The sequence below is a fragment of the Gambusia affinis genome, linkage group LG19 (assembly GCF_019740435.1).
Source record: "Gambusia affinis linkage group LG19, SWU_Gaff_1.0, whole genome shotgun sequence".
NCBI classification, from domain to species: Eukaryota; Metazoa; Chordata; class Actinopteri; order Cyprinodontiformes; family Poeciliidae; genus Gambusia; species Gambusia affinis.
In genome coordinates, this window is record NC_057886.1 from 21,069,922 (window position 1) to 21,087,324 (window position 17,403).

At 39.1% G+C, this 17,403-nt stretch overlaps 1 protein-coding gene across 4 annotated transcripts in view; it reads left to right on the forward strand.

The window, feature by feature from the left end:
* Positions 1-5,853: 5,853 nt before the first annotated feature.
* shank1 (SH3 and multiple ankyrin repeat domains 1) overlaps positions 5,854-17,403 on the forward strand; it is a 91,858-nt gene continuing 80,308 nt past the window's right edge. For all 4 annotated transcript variants that reach the window (XM_044101406.1, XM_044101407.1, XM_044101408.1 and 1 more), the window contains exon 1: positions 5,854-6,152. The gene's annotated coding sequence lies outside the window, so the exon portion shown is untranslated. The remainder of the gene's footprint in view (positions 6,153-17,403) is intronic.

Consider the following 17,403-nt stretch of genomic DNA (forward strand, 5'->3'; position numbering starts at 1 on the left):
TGCTGATTGGCTGAAACACCAAGAGAAGATGAGGCACACTGTGAATGTTGCAAGTGATGAAACCGAAGAGAAGAGATAAGATGATCCAAGAAGCTCCATCAGAGCTTTTAAGCAAATAAATTATTATTTTTTTGATTAAAGCTAAGCCATTTAACAAAAGCATTTTCTGAATCTTCAAGGGGATCTATTCCAAATTAAAATTTTGCACATTTTTAATCTTCCATTTGGGTCTCAACTGCTTTTATAAACAAGCCAAGTGCTTCGGGAAATAAAGCAGCTGTTTCTTGTTTTAATGTTTTTTTTAGTGTCTGGAAAATGAGCAGTTTCAAAAACCTCCAGATTAAGTCACAATCATGTACTTTGCACTGTTACCTAGCAACCCCTGTAGAATTCCACCCGTTACCTAGCAACCCAAGCATAGCTCCAGTACATTTGATCACCTGGTTTTACTGCTGTACAATGGCTGCTGGAAAAGACAAGTGCTTTGTTGTTGACCATCCAGAAACCACTTACTGTATTCTTGTTGGTTGTGCAGGAGGCTCTACTTCTGCTTTTCAAAGGTGTAAGGTTGTGTAACTGCGCTTTTGTTTGCAGCCATTTTCAAATTATCAATCATTTAATATTTTAAAATTACATGATCAGACGGAACAAAATATAAAGTTAGCGGAAATTTTAAGGATGAAAATGACAAAAAGTAAAAATAAATAATCAGTTTATTCAATAAAAAGCTTCTGAAACTAACAAGTGCAGATGTGCAGATTTACCAGATGTTTTAACCAAATATCTGGTAAATGTTTGGTTAAAACATGTTTGCTTTTCGTTCACTGGGTAGAAAATCCAGACATTTTCCTCAAGTAAGAGTAGAAATACGTCATAATTAAATTAGTCAAGTAAAAGTAAAAAGCAGAGTGTAAGAAAAATACTGCTGAAAGTATTTTTTTTCCCAAAAAGCTGCTCAAGTAAATGTCCTAGTTACTACCCAACTCTGGATGTAAAAAGTCAGTTTCAGATCTTCCGTATTTCAGTCTGGACTTTGCTGACGTCCATAATATCTCATCAACTCTGAGATTTATCTTTTAAACTCAACCATGCTGAAACTTCACGACTTTCTTCTCTGCTAATCAGAAATTAAACTGAAGTGTTGCTTTGTGGTTTCGTCTGATTATGATTAAAGCGTGCAATAAAAGATGATGATGCTACATCCTTTAGCGTTAAGCTGACTGTTTGTTCCCATCGCCTCTAAAATATTCATCTGCTTGATTTTAAAGCTGCTCTGCCTGCTCTCTTTCCTCTTCTTCTGCTCCTTTCATCCTAAAAGCAGCATTCCTCTTTTTGCAGCACATGACCCACTTCTGTATTTTCTTTCTAGCTCTCAGCCAAGCTGCTATTTCTGTTGCCAAGTGTAACATATTTCCCATAATGACGGCAGTGAGGAGAATGAGAGGCAGACGATGCTTCTACAGTAGAGGGATGAAATAGTGGATTTTACAGCTGGAAAGAGACGATGACAAATACTGACGTTGACAGGCAGGAAAGACGTTTTTCTGCTCCAATTAAAGCTGCAGGGATACATGACAGAATCTAAAGAGTAAAATTATAGCTTCTCCTTCTAAAAACTTCATTTTCATTTATGTATTTATTCAAAACAGGTTCTTAAAAGCAAGAAAACATGCACATACATAACCAGGAACAAAATAATTAGCTTGCACTGCAAAGACACAAAATCTTACCAAGTATTTTTGGTCTAGTTTCTAGTGAATATCAGTTCACTTATAGTAAGACAAAACTAACTTAAAAGTAATTTTCCAGCAAGATAGGAACTCATTTTTTTATAAATATTGAGAAAAAGAGTTTCACTAGCAGATTATTACAAATTATTAAGTCTGTTTTAATTTATCATGCATTTAATTGATTTATTGTTTATTGCAACAGGCTGATTTGATGCAGTACTTTGCACAAATTACATATTTGCTTAAAAATATATGAAATATTAGTTTCACCTTCATCTTTTTGTGCATCATCCTTCATCTTCTTCCTACACACATAACAAGAATACATGAATACATGTGACTGCATGTTTTCTGTTCTTCACTCAGGGGATCATAATCCACCATAGTGGGGGATGTGCATTTCACTCTGCAGCTGCTGCCCTGAAAAATGGCTGAATGCTGCATACGATCGTCTTTTGTCCATCAGAAAACCAACACAGTCACTAATTTTGAAGAAAATTAAGTTTCAGAGAGACGATAGAGGTTATTTCCCAGGTGAAAGGTGACTTTTCAACAGAGGAGGTGGAGTAATGAGCAGAAATATCACGGCTCTCATTATATTAGCCATCTGATTATCCACCGGTCAAAAAACAAACTTCAACTCCCAAACATCAAAGATACACAGAGAGAAAAATAAAGGGGGGAAGGGTTGCCAAATTTATCTGAGAGTCTAAAGCCCAAAAACGATGCCCAAATCGAATCGATCAACTCATAACGTCCGGTAGGACCGTCTCTCAGTGTTGCAGTTTGGCGGCCATCCGGCAGAGGGCGCCGCTGGTCATCCTGGACACAAAGATGGCGGCCTCCTCAGAACAGGAAAGAGTGACGGCCAAACGGAGTCCGGTGTGGGATGTAAGATGAACTTTATGCGGTAATTTGAAATTCAAACACTCCACAAGTTCCTTAAGTTTCACCATGTTTTTTGTTTTGTTTTCATAAATTCAGCATATTATGAAAAATAAGTTCGTCCGTTTTCATACAAGAGAAAACTCAAGTTTGTAAAAAAATAGCTGTTTATCGCTAAGATCAATCAACTTTAGCTTCAATTTATACTTTTTAGTTGTCCTTTATGTAAGAACAGAACCCGTTTCAATCTACTTTTCGATAAATAATTAATCAGAGAAGCGCTGACTTTAATGAATCCAGTAGATCAGCAGTGGCTTTAATACCTGCAGTGTGAAAGTTGCAGCTGTGAGTCACAGAGCGAGGTGGACATCCCCTCTGTGAGGGGGTTTATTTCACCCACGTCTGCTTGTGAACACGCAGCGTGGGGCTAATAGATGGGATGTTAATGCCACTGAATGTGTTGGAGGCTCGTTGGTATTAATATCGCTTTCAGGAGATGTTGTATTTGCAGTGTAGGAGCACAGGATGCCTCATCATGCCTGAGATTTGATGTGGGCACAGACTCAGAGCTTTTTATATGTATTTTATATATTCAGTCCTGTGGAAAAGTTTCCAAACTTTTCTGCAGGTTTTCAAACAGTTGGTGACTTTCTGACAAGGTTTTATTCATGAATTTGTTTTTGCACCACAGCACTTCAGCGAGGTTGACGTCTAGACTCTGACTGTACCTTTTTACATTTTTTTTTTTTTTCCAGCCGTTTATGATGCAGTTTGAGCCCAGACAGATGGCCTCACATTTGACTCCAGAGTAGTTGAATTGTCTGAAGTGGTTGTTGTGATATAATGTCTATATTTCCATCAGTCTTTTCATGAATTCAGCAGTGAATCAAATCTTAGTATTGTTGCTATATTCTCTTTAAAGGGGATCTATAGTTCAAAATTCTCATTTTGCACCTTTTTGTACTAATATTTGTGTTTCTGCTGCTTTTTAAAAGCAGCCGAAACGCTTTAAAAACTAACAAACATCCATCCGTTATTTGAAAACAATCTTTTGGTGTCTGGAAAATAAGGCCTTTCAAAAACCTTCTGATTAAGTCGCATTAAACGGGCACTGCAGCGTTACCTAGCAACCTCAGTGAAGGCCAATCCGTCACCTAGCAACCCAGGTTGATCTCCAGCACTTTGGTCTGCTGGTTTTACGAGATTTCCTGGAAAAGACAAATGTTTTCTTGTTGACTTACCATCCAGAAACCAGTTGCTTCATTCTTGTTGGTTGTGCAGGAGGCTCTACTTCTGCTTTTCCAAGATGTATTTTTATATAGTTCCGGGTTTTTTTTTTTCTGTTTTGAGTTAAGGTGTGTGGCTGGCCAGCAGCTGGTTATTTGGATTTAAAGTGACAGCAGCCCTAAAACAGATCATTCTGAAGTGATCAGACTGAAATCTCATTATTTAAAAATTATTTTGGCCAAAGTTAATTTTATAAACAGGTTTTGTTTCGGCCACAAACCGATCCTAACCTGTTCAAGGAAGCATAATAGGGAGAAATAACAAGAGCTTCTCAGAAAAGAGAAATGCAGAAGCTTTTATTCCCCCATCACGATGATCTGACTGAAAGAACATCTATTTTAGTGTTTGAAGGTGGATTTCCTGCACACAGTCGTCCTAACTCTCCTCGCTCGCCCCAGTTTTCAGCTATAAAAGCGAAGGTTAGCTCATCAAAGCGACTGTGGCCACTGATGGAATAATGGAGTTAATATCTCTTTGCCATTCAGTTCAGCTCGTCTGTAGGAAGCTCCTTCTCCTCCCACGGAGCTCCTCTCCTCCGTCTTCCTCTCTGTATGATAATAAGCGTTGCAGCAGCAGCAGCGGCTTCCCTCATCATCCTCTTATCCACATCTTTTCATTTCTAATTCATATTTCTGTGTGAGAGTTCCCTGCTTTTTCTGCACATTGTGCTTCGATTCTGGTTGGTTGTGTGGGGAAAGTCTTTGTGTTGTGCTTGTTTTACACGGTGATTACAAGATTATTTGATGTATCTGAAAGGTTGGGTGGATCCCTCTCTGCTCTTGTAAAAGATGAGAAAACACAATATTCTCTTCACAGCTGAGAGAATCAACTCCCAAACATCAAAGATACAGAGAGAGAAAGATAGAGGGGGCTGCGGGTTGCCAGATCTGACTGAGGGTTTCCAGCCCAAAGCGCAACATAAAACCCGTCCAAATCAAATCGATTAGTTAATAACATGAGATTAGACCAAGCTGTCTAATCTAATCTTTCTCAAGCTGGACCACTGAAGGTCCACCATGTAAACAACCGTTTCCTTACCGTTACGTCAGCTCTAATCATAATAATGACTTTATTGACTTCATTACAATTTTATTCTCGTATTTTGACTTTCTTCTGGTAATATTGACTTTATTCACGTAGTACATCTCAAAATAAACTTTGTTGTCATTGTTGCAATTTTATTATGATATATATTATTTATTTCAACTTCTCATGATATTATGATTTTATTCTCAAAATATTCAGATTTCTTTTGTCAATGATGTTTTATTCTCGGATTTCAACTTTTCTTTGATAATATTATGACTTTATTCTGACATTATTTTCATTTTATCCACTTGAATGACTTTATTTTCATAATACTTCTCAAAAATAATCAAAATTTAGTCTCGTATTATTGCTACTTCTCTTAATAATATAATTCTATTCTTAGTATGATTTTTATTGTCGCATTATCACAATTTTCTTCCCATATTATAACTTTGCTGAAATAATTTTATGACTTTATTCTCAAAATATTATGACCATATTGTCAGTATTGCAGTTTTATTCTCGTATTTTGACTTTATTCTTATATATTCTCGTTATCTTTTAACTTTATTCTTGAATTTTATTTATTTTTTATGTTTTTGTTGGCCTAGTTATCTGTCGCACATTTACAGTACTTTGCTCATGAACGCTTTGTAAAAACCCCAAACCTTTAACAACCCGCTCAAATCAGTTTCTTCCTGCCCAATGTGTTCAAAAGCAGCCAAACTGGGTGGAAACCCGCCCAACCTGGCAACCCAGGAGTGGGGTATGCTGACTGAAGGAGGGAGGGGTGAGTCCTGTATCCGGGTAACGGAGGAGAGGAGCGGGGCAGCCAATCAGGACAAGGAGAGGTGGAGAAGGGGAGGGCCGTGCGGCGAAGGATGGGGAGTGTGTCGGACGGAACGGATAGAAGTGTTACTACAGATCTGCTGCTGCTGCAGGAGGAGGAGAGGCGAGGAGGAGCTGGTGATGAAGATGCTGCTGCTGCTCCGCTCCTCTGCGTCCAGCAGCACCCGGGACTGACCGTGACCTCTTCAACGCCGCGGTCGTTGTTGAAGGAGGAAGGTTTTCATTGTTGCATCTTCCTGCTGCTCCTTATTTTCTCTGCAACTGGAAGCCACTGGGTTCCCCTCCTCCTCCTCCTCCTCCTCTTCCTCACTTATCCCCACTTTCTTTCTTCCAGAGGGAATTCTCCATTTTCACCAGGAATTATAAAAGAAAGTAAGACTCTCCTGTCTTTTTTTTATGTGTTCTTCATCTCTGCGTTGCATGGAGACAGAGGAAGCTTGGTTTTTGATGAGGGAGTCAGTAGGGGGTCTGTCTGTGTGCAGCAGGACCTCAAGAGAGAGAGAGAGAGGGTGGGGGGGGCGTGAATGTTCAAGTTAACTGCAATGATGTGAAACATTGCCTCTCTGTGCAGGAAATGCGATCGCGGATCTGCTGAGGATGCAGAATATTTTCCCACATCTGCAAGGGGAAAGAAAATGTTTGTGCACCAGATAAAAGAAAATAAAAATCATAACGCAGATTTTGTGACAATCTGATAATCCCACCCACATACGTTTGCATGCCTGTCAAAGGATGTGCTGCACAGAGCTTCTCATTGTTCACGTTAAAACACCAAGCGGTGCATAAAACCACCCTGAATCACACGGAGATTCCCCTGACATGCAGACTGAGGCAGGACAAGCATGAATGAACATGAACACGGATACATGGGAGGAAATATGAGATGTAGCAGGAGTTTCTGCTGAGGATGTTTCTCACTTCAACGGATTCGTTCCTGCACAATGTTCTGACATGATCTCCACCTCTGCACTGTAAAAACACAAAATCTTTTGTATTTTTGCCTAGTTTCTACTGCAACTATCTTATAAGACAAAACTAACTCACAAGTAACTTTTCAGTAACATATAGGAGCTTTTTGAAAGTTAATAATTTCTTAATATTGGTAGAAAAAGACTTGCAGAAATCAATGAATCAATTAATTGCAAAGCTCAATAATTTCCATTTGCATGATTTCTCATGTCTTCAGTTTGGATATTTAAAATATCTTCCAGTTCTACCATTAAATTTAAAGTTTATTTATCTTTGAGAATGTGTTCTTGCATTATTACACCATTATTACCATTATGTTACTTGAAAATTGTCTTAGAACAACAATATTTATTGCACATTGCAATAACTTCTGGGACAATTTATCGTCCAGCAATATTTGTAATCGTAGTTATAAGTGAAATAATCTGCTAGTGGAACGAGACTTTTTTACTTATAATATTGAAAAAATGTCTTGTTCCGCTGGTTTATTTATGATTATTTCACTTGTAACTAGTACTTTTTAAATCAATGTTAATACATTATTTTCTTAAAACAAGCTCTTATATTGCTGAAAAGTTACCTGTAAGTTAGTTTTGAATTGTTGCACTACAACTAGACCAAAAATACTTGGTGGGATTTTGCATTTTTGCAGTGTATAGATGCCATTGTCTCTGCTGAAGGTGTATATAATTACACACTGAAGCAGGTTTTGCAGGACTTGTAGGTGTTTCAAACGTGACTGGGAGTTGAGTTGAGTTTTCGCAGAATAACGACAATGCAGGGACATCACCCACGCCAACACCTGCTTTTCCAGCTCTGAATGTGAAGAGGGTAATGACAGAGGAGCGCTTCTTCAAACTGCAGAGCATCCAGCTCAATTTACAGCTGTGAAACTGTGAGCTTCCAGCCACACGCTGATGTGGAGACACCATTAGGCGATGGAGAGCTGATGTCGGCTTGTAGTGGAGATAAAAGAGAGTTCAAAAACTCTTTCCACTCACTGATGTCAAGCAGTCGTTGCACTCCAGGCCGAGTTGCATACCAACTCAAATTGCTTTACATTTGGGCTCAAGAGAGCCGGGCTTTCTTATGATGTACCGTCTAAACCAGCCCAGCAGCACACAGACTAAATGCATTACTAACGTGGGTTTGTTTGGAAAGTGGGAGGAAGCTGGAGAACTTGGAAAATCTCAGAAAGAACAAAAGCAAAACACATAAACTGATTAATGGTCGGGCACCAAGAAAAGTCAAATTTGGAGATCTGCAGATCTTAGCATGTTTTCATACCTGATAGCCGGGTAGACTCGGAAACAAAGTCTCTGCATTTGTTATATTTTCAGCTGCTGTGGTTCTCTTTCACACCGCACTGTCAAATGAACCAATCCTTTTAAAAACCTGTTCCCCTCCTCGCCTGTGGGGGCGCTCCACCAATAACCATTGAAGAAAACGATACAGAAATCTTTGAAGAAGACATTGAGCGAAACTTCCTACTTGATAAAATGTAAGCAAACAGGGAGTAGCGTCAGATTTTAGGGGTTGTAGGATTTTTCCTTTGTCTTTGGTAAAAAACCAGAAGACATTTCTCCCGCTTGCGCTAGCCACTCAGGTTTGTTTTGGTTGTATTTACCCAGAATGCCCTGCGTTGTAGTCCACTTCCTGCTTTCGGTTTGATTGTTTTTTCGCGTAGGCATTCAGATCGCGCCAAAGCTCACTTCAACCAAACCGAGAACAAGGTTTGTAGGTGGACCTCTTTCTTGGTCCGCATCAGAGTTTAATTACGTGTTAAATCAAAAGCAGGAAGTGGACTACAGTGCAAGGCATTCTGGGTAATAAAACCTAAACAAATGTGAACCTAATACTAGTGGGAAAAATCTGACACCACTCCATTTCTGTTTACATTTTCTGAAGAAGGAAGTTGTGCTTTTCGTCTTCTTTAGTGGTTTTTGTGTCGTTTCCTTCGGTGGCTCTTGGTGCAGCGCCCCCATAGGCGAGGAGGGGAACAGGTTGCTCAAAGCATTTGGTTCGTTTGACACAATGCAGTGTGAAAGAGAACCACAGCATCTGAAAAATTAACAAATGTTAAAGTTTTGGTTCCCAACTGAACCGAGTGTCCTGGACTATCAGGAGTGAAAATACTCCTGATAGTTGAAAGTACGTTCTTGAAAGTACGTTCTTGAAAATGGGCTGGAGTGAATGCATCCTCAAGGAATAACGATGTGCAATTGAAAGCATGTGGGTTGTGTTGGGAGTGCAGTGCAACCAATTCCATCCGACTTACTGTTTCTAGACGTCCCATCCTTACTCAACAAGTCCCTTGCAGGTCTGCAGGTGTAACAAATTATTTCCGAACTGGATCCATTCCCTGTTGGTGGTTAAATTGGTGCTCTGCCTTTTTGTCAGGAAGGGCACCAACTCCTTTAGCAACAATGGACTCCCACCTATTTGTAGGTCAGTATTCTCAGATTAACTGTGGTTCCTAAAGTCGAGTTCAGGCTCCAACTAGGGGGTTAGCAATCGGCAAGTGTGAAGTTTGAAATCCTCTTCAAAATCCAACTAAATAGCCAAAATGTTATTTATCCTGTAAATCTTAGAAGAGAGAAGAAGAACTACTTAAAAAATAGGGAGTAGAGATACATTGACTGAAGGATTTTTTTGTGGAACATAACTCCAAATTATACATGGAAAGTTTATCTATTTGCAGTTCTTTTCGTAGAAATTATCTAAAATATTGAAATGAAGTTGCAACTTTGAAGCCAATCAAGGAGCACCATTCTTTTTCCTTGATGCTGATTGGCTGAACTGCCAAGAACAGAAATAAGGAAGACTGTAGATTTGAGCTACTAAGACGGTTTCCATTTGGTATATTATTGCATATTAATGTGTATTTAGTGTTTGAACTATTAAAATACCAATTTCTAAATATTTTAAAGGGAGTCTCAAGTATTGTCACATATTCGCTGTTGGGTTGTGTTGACTAACTCCTATGATAACCTAGGTTCAACTATATTTTTTAAGGTAATTTTATTTTTTCTGGCTTTCTGATTGTCTTTTTAGAAAGTTTCCTATTATTTGGTTGTTCTGCCTGACCATTTACACAGAAGTCAATGTTTAAAACACAATTTGTTCTTATTTCTTTAGCTGAATATATAAAAAATACCAAAGATGTGAACATAAAATGGATTTTTATCACAAACAAAGTAATTCTCAGTTAAATATATAGTGAAAGTTAAACTGAATGATGGTAACTTTTTGCCTGTTTCTTAAAGATGTGACTTTTCCAGACTATTTATCTGCTAGTCTTGGCAGGTATTGGGACACAAATCAGCAAAAATGCAGCCAAAGTTTGAAGAAAAACTTTGACAGACTTTCAAAAAGCCTGGAGAGATTTTAAACAAAACCACTTTACACGACTGAAATAAAATCTGGGAGTTTGAAATAAAACTAAAGTATCTGGCTAAAGCAAGAAGGAGCGGTTCAGTTCAAACCTAAAGGTGAATTATTGAGTTTGAAAGGAGGCATCTTGAGTGGTGGCATCAAAGGTTTATCACAGTGACAGTTTTATAGTGATGCATTGTGGGTATGCATCAAGCTAAGTGGGTCATTGTGCAAATTCTCCAATGTGACAGAAGACGTGATGTTTGAGCCGATATATTCAGGTACATGAGCGTCTGCCATGCAGGGATTTACAAATGTCATGCAACACCAACATGCATCCGACTTACAGCAATCAGCCATAACATAACGACTGACGTGTTTTCTGTTCATAAATAAGAAGCAGAAAAAATTAGCAAGTTTCTGGATTTCAACTTCAGCTTAATTAGATTGACAAGAGTCAAATTGTGATGCTTGGCATCAGAGCAGGTAATGTTTCGCTCACCTTGCTTCCCCTAATTTATTTTTCTGGATAAATTACAAATTGTTTATGCAGCGGTTCAGTTTCCTCCCCTCACGTTGTCTTGCTTTCATTTTATTCCACAATAACTTTATTTCAAACATGAAACGTACTTATAAGTGCCGTTATTTTATTATAGAGTTCTAGTTTCATGTCTGGGTGAGTCGTTGCTGTAGCGTCTTTATTCATTGTCTTCCTAAAGTTTTACAGTCCTAATTTCTGCTTTCTTTCCTTGGGAGATAATTTATCCCAGGGAAGTCTCGCTGATCTGGTTCAACAAACCAATTTAGCTGCAGCTGACAGCTGACTGCCATGTCATCTTTGCTTTAAGCATCATTTGGCAAAGACGCAGCGCCAAACTCCTGCAAACAGCCCACGCTCGGTGCCAGTAGTTGTAATTGACATTCAAGTCCCATTAATATCATCTGGGTCAGCGAAGTTTAGCCCAGAATGAGAGGACTCTGCAGCGAATCAGCGATTCCAGCCGTGCAGATCCCTCCATGGGGATCAGGGACCCACAATCTCTGCAGAACACGCTCTCAGTTCTGGTGAGCACGACTCAAAGAGGGCTGAAGAGCACACAGAAGGATTTACAGACATGATTATTCTATTAAAATAATTAAAGAAGGGAAGGTTCGTACGGAAAATGAACTGTTTCTTTCGGATTGGTCGTCCATCTGCTCGGTTGCTTTAGTGTTGAAACGTTGCCAGAGTTCGACTTTCTCTAAGGTTTATTATTTCCAGCCTCCCTCCTGGTTTATTTGCTCAACTGCATGGGAGTTTAGCTCGGCTTTCTTCCTGCTGCACAGCTCGGGGGTGATGCAGTTCAAACCTCCAGATTTAGGCTTCTCCATCTTTCACTCCTTTCAGGCTTTTTTCCTCTTTTTCTCACTTCTTCTCCGGTTCTTGCTGGTGGTAAGCCTCTGAACTGGGACAGACAGACCTCCCCTGCGCTTTGTCCTACTTCAGCCTTGTCCTCTCTCTCTTGTTTCTTCTGATTTCCTTCCCCTCTGTCACTCACCTGCAGCCACCTGTCTTTGAGCGACAGGAACTGTTAATCATGTCACCGTCTGTGGGTTCTTCATCGCACCTGAGCGATGGTTCTGTCTGGCATTAATGGGCTGTTGGAGTGTTTTGCAGACACAGGTGATACCATTACTTCCGGTAGAAAAGAAAATGGTTGAAATTGAAGCCTGTCAGCCTTGAAGTGCGATGGTTCTGAGATTTTTGGGACAAAACTCTTGGTGTCAGTGAGGAAGGAAATCACACGTTGGTTTGGTGTCTCTTCTGAGACATTTGTCCAGTTGGCAATTCCAAATTGTCGGTTAATACTTGGTCATCTGAGATAAGAAAGTGTCGGCGTCAGTGTCAGTAAGGATGCAAAGTAAAATAAGAGAAAACTGGAAACTTTTTTTGCAGTAGCATAATTGGACCGTCTTTAATCCCCTGATTTCCATTAAAATGGCGCTAAAACATTTCAAAAGGGCCTTTTGTGCTCACTGTTTTTAAATCATCTGTTATGTTTCATTTTTTCAGCTAATGTCACTTGTTTTCTACAAAATTGAGATTACCTTGAAAGTTGATTTTCTCTCTCCGAACCATTTCTGTGTTGATTAGTGATGCTTTGGGTCCTTTAAACCTCTTGGTGACTCATTTTTAGAATGTGGAAAAGGGATTTGAATACTTTTGCTGTGTATTTAATTAAGTGTTGACATCTGTGGAAGATGATTTGTAATATCGATCCATTCAGATGAATTATGGGTAATCTTGACTCACATTTTGTTAATGTAAATTTATTTATGCAGCACATAAAACCAAGAGACGCTGGCCAAAGTGCTGTAGTTTAATAAAGTGAAGTACTTTTGTATTAGTTTACCATTAAACGTGTGTAGGGAACAGATCTATCATTATTTTCTAAGTGCAACACCTATCAGCTCTCTCTCTCTCTCTGTCCGGCTATAACCATGCCAACGAGGAATCGCAGCATTTTATGTGGTTATAAAAGTTTCAGCACCAGCGGTTTGCCTCAAGCCAACATTTGATCAGCACAAAGACTGTTCGGAGTGTGATTCTGTGTCTTCAGGCACTGCAACATACTCAGTAACACTCTCACTTGCTCTCCAAACCAAATCCCATTTATCCCATTAAAACTGTCCGCTGATGGTAATAGCAGGGAGTGGAGCTTTGGCCAAACTCCTCCATGCATCAGGGATTCTTTCTCAGTTTATTAGGGCTAAATGTGCCACTGAGAGGTGCATGAGGGGGGGAGTTTCCAGCACATCGTCATCAAAGTGGGGTTGCTATTTTTAGATGCAGAAAAATGGCAGCGGTGGAGCAGCACCGACACGGTGGCCATGATGGGAGGGTCGGATTGTGTGCAACCTGGTTCTATTTGAGGCAGCAGGAAGGTCTAATGGTGCATTCAGGTGTTGTCTATCCAACAGCCGCATAACTTAAAGATACATGTTGACCTTTAACACTTTTAATGAATGAATTTGTAGTTTTGAATCTCATTAGTACAGAGTAAGTTTGGTTCTTCGTCCATTCACCCATGAATTTAGCTAGGCTATCCATTTTAGGCTAACTTTAGGGGATGCTAATTATTTTAAAGGCAGAGCAGGTATTGACTCTTTGCACTTGATCACCATGACGGACGTCAGAAGTGAAGGATGTAAGTACCGAATGGAGAAACTGTCATTGTTTTCCCAAGTTGTTTTGCCAGTACACGTTTTCTACTTGTTAGAGTCAAGCTAATTTGTCTGTGGAAGTAGCACAGCTAGTTCTGCCTCATAGATGGTGGTATTTTCAAAAGTTGGACATAGAAAACAACTCACCTTCTCCCACCAGATGTGTTGACCACATAATTTATACCACAGCGTTTACCCTTGCAGCAGAGCAGACGTAAAAGTCTAGATGTTTTTTCTACAGGCTAGTCTAGTTGATGGTAGCGTTTTCTCCATGGTAACCAATGATTAGACACATGTCTTCTCTATAATGCAATATTTAAGTGCATCTTACTAATTTTTCTTACTTGTACAGTAAATGAACATTAATCTTTTTATCTTGTAAAAAGTGTTCCCTGCAAATCTGCGGATACACTGAGGACTGCCAGTCCTTACGACTGACGGTGTTTGGTTTGCATCCTTTTCTGTTTGTACAGCATCCAATGACGATTTGTACAATTAAATCAGCTAAATAAAAAGATATTAGGCTGCCAGCTGCCTATTTTTCTTAGAAGATTTACAGGAGTTAATTCGTGCTTAGGTTGTTTTGATGTCCCTCATGGCAGAGTAGACCGGATTCTGAAGACGGTGTCAGAGAAAAGTCAGTGTGACGTCTTCAGACCAATCTGCGTTTCCCCTGAGGGAGTCCCCCTCCTCACCTGTGGGGGCGCTGCACCAAGACCTACTAAAGGAAACAACACAAAAACCTCTGAAGAAGACATGAGCACAACTTCTTCATTCACAACATGCATACAAAATGGAGTGGTTTTAGATTTTAAATGTTTGTAGGATTTGTCTTTTGTCTTTGGTAAAAGACCACGAACCATTTCTTCAACTAGCTGAATTTATGTTTGTTTTGTTTACCCAGAATGCCCTGCACTGTAGTCCACTTCCTGGTTTTGGAGCTGTTTCCGGTCCTCTTGGCGTTCGCATTTGAATCCTGCATATGTGGTCCACACCAGTGTTTAATTACACATTCACATCTCCCCAAGTGAACCAGACTTTCGACAAACAGACTACAGTTGGATGAAAATGTCCTAAACATGGCTGGTATTAACGCATCCTCAGTTTCCTTCGTTTGGCTGACAGGTGGGGCTCTTAGCTTTCAACTGGAATAATATTACCTGCAAGGTTGAGAATTGATGTGCTTGGCATGAAGAGATGGTCTTTTATGTACTACAGGAGATTATTTGAGCATTTCTTTCATCTCAGAGCTACTCTGCTTATTCTCCCCTGACTTTCAATAAGGTGTTTTATTGTATATCTGCAGCTCAATACTTTTGCTTTTTCTGAGGAAATGTGAGAGCAACTTCTCACCACGTCCGGATGCCCAAATGCACTGATCTGTTATTGGCTGATTCATTACTTATTGTAGCAAGTAACTGAACTGGTGTACCCAATAAATGAAGGACACCAAACGACGCTCAGAGAGAAGTAGAATGGATAAACACTAGAGATTCAAACATATTTATTTCCTTATAGCTATTTCCTCTCCAACCATTGAGTGTTGTTCTTGTTCTATCTAACAACAGCAGCAGCTTCATGTCCTCTTATTGCTAAGTGGCAAATATGATTGAGTTTCTGTTATAGTTTCAGTTGTACGTCTAGTCAGACTCTCATGTTTAGTGCAGTGAGTTTCTGTCGATGACGCTGTCACTCTGAGTGACACGGTGTTTTGTGGAGATTTCACCTGGTGTCAGGTTTGCTTGTGGTGATTGAAAGGTGGTTGAGCTGCTTTGTTTTGTTTCTGTCACAGTGGAACAGCTGTGTTCACATTCACAGGCTCTGGCCTGTTCACTCTTCATTTTCCAGTCCAGTGATTAGCTTTGACACCTCAAAAACTAATCGTTGCTCCTTCTTATGACCTCTTTAAACAGCTTTCTTATCTATCAGTTTGTTCCTGCCTAATTTAAATTCAAGTAACCTCATTTTATTTACCTTTTCTGTTGGTATTTAACCACAGAAATTACCTGGACTGGGAGTCTGGAGTTTCCCTTTCAGGACAATGAGGACTAAATTATTCAAAAGTATTTTTTTACAAAGAAAATGAGAGAGTAACTACTTTTAATACGTATCTATTACGCTTAGTATTAGTAGTATTATGGGAAGCATTGTTGTTCAAAAGTCTGATTTCTTTTTACGTAATATAAATAAAACTATAGTTCCATTTTCTTTTCACTTTGTATTTTCTTAAACATATTTTTTTGTTTTGGATGAAGTTTTATCAGAAACTGTAAAATGCAATACTGGAAAAACAAACATAAACATGTCGTAATTTCCCCATTACTATAACTGCATTTGTTGTCTACGGAGATCGGCATTCTTTCCACCTCTGCGCACCGCATCCCCAGCTCATAAGGGCGGGTTATTATTATGGACATAAAACATCTGAATTGAGGTAAACTGCCGTAAAGTTTTTATGTGACATTGTACACGAGATATTTGTTGAAACAAACAAACGTAATCCGCTTGTTTTCTACTGTTTAGTATATTAGCAGGAGCTAGCGCCATTAGCAGGAGCTAATACGAAATCAAAATAAATAGGAAGAGACAGTACAGCATTTTTAAGTTTTTGTAACTCAACAATATAATATATTTGAGAAAATATTTTGACTGTGCCTCTAGTGGTCAAATTGAAAGCGCTGAATGTTACTTATTGTGTAAAAATAATTATTCTGGCTAGACGAAGCTATCGCGGTAGCATAGAAACGTAATCTACCCAGAATGCATTGCAGCGTAAACAAGGCGACGTCCGTGTGGTAATATTTTATTTAAGTTTATAAAAACTAAACAGCCTACATTATTTTTACAGTATTCATTTTACACCTGAAATAAATGTTAAATCTGTTGTTACAACTTATCGTGGATCCCATTAAATATGTTTTAAGTTAATAATTTGTTCATCTATTGGTTTATCATTATGCATTTTAGTTTTTCTGCCTCTCAGCGACAGATAACAGAAACGCCTCCACTCATTAAGCTGTTATGCTTTAAAAGTAAGATATTAAAATTTTTTGTTTATTTACCTTAAACAATTTGTAATTAAACATTTAGCGATGAGATTTTCATATTGTGCTAAAGTCTTGACCCATTTCTGCAGTTTTTCTTTAATTTTTTGGGTCGTTTTCATGTAGTTTCTTAATTTCATCATACTCTGTTTCCTTGGATGCAGAGTACGAAAAAGCTGGAAAGCGTTGCACCGTTCTGCATTATGTCGGTGTGCACTGGCAGTAGGCAGCAGTGGGTGTTTGAAAGTGCATGGGAGGTGATGAGTCGGCAGTGTTCAGGGCCAGAGGAAAAGGTTTGGGGTGTCGTTCTGCATTAATAATGGAATCACAGCTGGGTGTATTTATAGCCACAGCAGCATGAATGGGAGGTGATACATCCTGCATCCTGGCAGCTCGGCTGGACATCACGCTGTCCGATCAACTTTAACCCACATCCTGGAAATAATGACAAAAAATACTGAAGTCACAAGGCCTTCTGCTGATGTTTAGACCCTACAGGAGGAGGGTTGGTGGAGGAAGGAGCACATTGATGCCGCTTGTGGGAGCTGCTTGAAGTCGTATCGATTGGCCTACATTGCAGACGTGTGATAGATTTCTCTCACCGCTTAGAGTTTTAGTTCTCTTTCTCAGTCTTTTAACTGCTCATTAGTCACCGATATGCCTTTCTCTGGCCACTTAATTTGCAGAAAACAGAAAAAGGTTTAAAAAATCTGGTTTTGTTTTGCTTTCTAGTTAAAATCCTAGATAGCATAAATGTCAAATCAAAATTTGCAGCCTTATTTCTACTATAAGATGCAAAAACAAAAAATTACAATCATTCAATGTTCCATCTTTACATTCTCTGAAATGATAGCATCTCCCAACTGTTAGCTTTATTTTGGTACCAAGATTATCGAAATAGAGAAAAACAAAATTAGATTTGCTTATGTTATTTTAAACACATACTACAGAAAACCCCGTGGGGCTTATTAGATGTTATGGAGGAGAAAGAGTTACGATGTATTAGGATCAACGTAGATAGAAAAAAACAT